We start from the raw sequence: 4,013 nt of genomic DNA, 5'->3' as shown, positions 1-4,013 counted from the left end.
AAATCCCTTCTTCGTTTAAAATAAAAATAAGCGAAATCGGCCCAATTTCATACAACCCTGCCTGACATGAAAATTTTCTCCATGATAAGGCTAGTAGCCATTTCTAACAGATTTTGGGTCGCTTAGTCAAAAATGGAAACATATATACATATTTGAAATTTAAGAAAACAAGGCAAATAGCAAAATCGGCTAAACACGGCTAATTTTTTTCTGCAAAACGGCTAACAAATCGGCTGCCGGCTAAATCGAAATTTCTCCGGCTGTTTGCTATCGTAACCGGCTAAATCTAGCCGGAAAACGGCTAAAATGGCAACACTGGTATGTACATATACACAGTAGTTATTTATTCTTTTACTTTTGCGAGGAAGAAGAGAAGAATAAGTTACTAACAGAGCTGTGTATGGCACGGTGATGGCTTCTTGTGGCGGCTGCGGCGATGTATGGCGTTGCTTGGAAATCTGCTGCGTTGCTCCTACTTGGAGGGTGATGCGACTCGGTGCGCAAGTTGCAGCTGGTTCCGCAGATGGCTATGACTGGCACGCTGGAATCAAATAGCGATGGCGAAATTCGCGCTAGGCCGGCAAAGATCACGGCGGCCTTAACAAACAAGGTTTCCCGAAAGAATACAAGCACTTTGCACGGTATAAGAGAGTTTATTCACAGTTTTTATTAATTCAAAGTACTACTTCTAGAGTTTATATAGAAACGAGAGTAATTTCAATAAAGGGATAACGACTTTGTAAAGTTTTGCGACCGCTCGATTGTGTTGCAAACAAATTTGTGTTTTTTACATAGGTTTTTTAGTATTTTGTATTGACATTCGTCAACCTGAAATGTCAGCTGCGCGCGCTGCTTTATCTACGCGCGTTGCCAACCACGCAAATTCATGAAATATTTCAAAACTTTACAATTCAGGGTATTCACTAATTACAATGGCGCGTATTCATAATCCAGCCACTAAGTCGAAACTAATAAAGTTGCAACTTAAATTTAAGTACCAACTTAAAATTCACTTCTATTCATAGTCGCATTTCAGACTTCTACTAAGTAGTTTTAGCTTAGTTTTACGATATTGCAAAACGAGTGTAAAAATGTATCGATTTTTCTTTACGATATTTTGGAAAAATGACATTTTTATTAAATAATGTCAAGTTTGATCCTCCGTTTATGTAATTTTTACTTTCATTGCATGTTTATGCAAAAGAATAAGGTATACGTTTCTTGTTAATTGTGTGAAATAGCCAGAATTACCGCAATGATGTGAAGTCGATGTTTATCGCATGCTGTGAAACATACAAATAGTAGATGTCTAAATGTTATGCACAAATTTACTTTAAAAGAACTAGCGTGAAACTGACTTATTATTTGAGAATTTATCTAAATTATTCCAATTATAAATTTGTGAAGCAGCCTTATTTGAATTGCAATACGCAATTAATTTCATCTTCCCATTCAAATGGATCGCTCTTTGTAAATTTCAATTGGAGATCATTCAATATTATCAAAATCACGCTCTGCCAACTTTATTTTTACATATTTCGTATTTTTTTCCTTAATTTAATAAAATACTTCTTCCTAGTTAAGACTTAATTGCAGCTGCAGCCGAAACTAAATTTTAAGTTGGGTCTTACAGGCTAACCTAATATTCACGCACGCCGCCAATTTATTGTCAAAAATTTCTCATGCACATGCAACTTGTATGAGATCAACCGAAATTGAACGGCGTGCGTATGAAGCTAACTCAATTTCCAATTTTTGTTCTGCGAGACATTTTGATTTGACGTTTCGCTCAATGAAATCAAATGCAAACGCATGCAAGTCAATTTCGGGTGACGCAAAAAAACAAATTCGACGGCATGCGTACCAAAACGCAAGCCGCGAATATTAGGTTAGCCTGTTAGCCATAAAAGTCGAAACTAAGGCGACTATGAATAGCTTTAGTTGTAACTTAGGATAGTTTCGACTTAGTTGTGAACTAAATATGACTATGAATATGCGCTAATACTTTTACAAGTTAGGTAATTCAAAGGCAAAAGGCAATAGATATGAATGTAGACAACAATTTTAAAATAATTAAATTTACAAGTAGTAATTCAATTTACAAATCGTCGCCTGGGTAAAAGATTGTCGTAGGCGTCATACGTACGTGCGTAACATACGACAATCTTTTACCCAGGCGACGAAATAGAAGTCCAAGTTACAAATAGTTCATGGTTGTGTTGGGTTAAATGGCGTTCGTAGCCCGTTTAACCAATTCCATTTGCAAGGCTATTAATGATGTCAACAACAAAAACGTAAAGTGTTTGGAGATGCTGGCGGCTGATGTTACTGCTCTGAAGAGTGCAGCTTTTATTGGTACGGCTTATGTTAATGCCGCTAAGAGCAATCGTAATCGTTATTCCTCTGTACCGAACATTTCTTCGGAAGTTGATCATGATATATCACCTTCGTCAATGCTGACATGGGCTAATTGTTTGGGTGATAATTCTCCGGCGCTGGGGAATAAAAACTGTTTGACCCCAATGAAGTCAAAGAAAAAATCACTTGCTAATGTGAATTTGACATCTTGCTCGGCGGTAGCCTCTCATTCTTCTCCTGATGGCAATGCTATTAATTCGTCTTCCCCTATTTGTAACTCCTTACAGGCTAACGTAATATTCACGCACGCCGCCGATTTACTGTCAAAAATTTCTCATGCACATACAAGTGGTATGGGACCAACCAGAGAATGGCAGGCGTTGAGCCTCAATTATTGCATACTCAATCAGTACTCCTGCTTTGTAAGTCATACAGTATCGGTACTTAAAAGAAATCAGTTGATGACTGAACACCAGCGCAAAGCGTGCTGCTCAGTATATCCAGTAAAGCAACTGAGCTGTTTTTTTACCTCCCTTTTATTAGCTCGGGATATAACTATGTAATATTGATTCGCCTAAAAGATGCAGCGATTTCTATTCTCAAGTTACATACCTGATGACAGTACGAATGGAAATTATAAAAGCAAGGTTTTAGTTTTTTAAACTATAATTTTATTTCACCAAATTTGGTCCCCATAAAGGACTAGGGTTGCAAGCAACGCTTCTTCGGCAATAGGGTGTTGTGCAGCAATTTAATGTGGTGAAAATTCTTTTAGAAATGGATAGAAAAATATTGAAGTGCGCTTGAACATCTCATGTTTAACTGAAATATAAATGAATTAAGAATATTGATTTTATTAATACCCATTTTTTTTATTTTACTGTGTCGAAGCGGTTGCGCAAATATTTGTAATTTAGTATTTGAGTTAATTGTGAAATATATTAATTGCACAAATTAAGTTATGGGAGTGATTTATTTACATGGAATTGGCGATAGGGCTGATAGATTTACTTTAAATCAATTGTGAATCTGTGAAAATATCTTTTCAGCATATGAATATACTTCCTAACTTTTTTTCCCGAAAATTTGCATACAGGTTCTAAATTATGCGAGTAACCTTAAAATATCGTCGCTTGGATAAAAAAATGTCCTAACTGCCATTTTTGTTAACAGTTTTTGGTTATCTCCTTTTACACATTAAGTTAATAATGCAGTCGTACTGAGCTTATCAAGATATTTCAAATAGCGTCATCTGTTTTTGAATATCTTCTTTAATTTCCGAGATATTTGGCCCTATCATGAGTCTCATTTTCCCGAACCGGGTTACTTTTTAATTTTTCGTTTCCGTGTATTCACTACGGGTGGATGAAAAAATGTCGGAGGAAATTGTGTTTGGGCGAAACTCACAATAAGGCTGATTGAGTAAAAAGTATCGTTAATTTAGCAAAAAATGTTATCACATTTTGGCGTATATCATTCAAAGTGACTATAAAATTGGTGACAAATGTCGTATACTAGAAAATTTTATTAAAGAAAATCCTTCATAACTCATAAATAATAACAATAACAATAAACTATAACAATACACTATAATTGTCAGTATTTTCGCAGTTGGAGTATGTATAGATCGGACGAGTAACAGGTATATTCTATTA

The sequence above is a fragment of the Rhagoletis zephyria genome, unplaced genomic scaffold (assembly GCF_001687245.7).
Source record: "Rhagoletis zephyria isolate East Lansing unplaced genomic scaffold, Rhagoletis_zephyria_1.1 Rzeph_scaffold_02056, whole genome shotgun sequence".
NCBI lineage: Eukaryota > Metazoa > Arthropoda > Insecta > Diptera > Tephritidae > Rhagoletis > Rhagoletis zephyria.
This window is presented reverse-complemented; position numbering follows the sequence as displayed.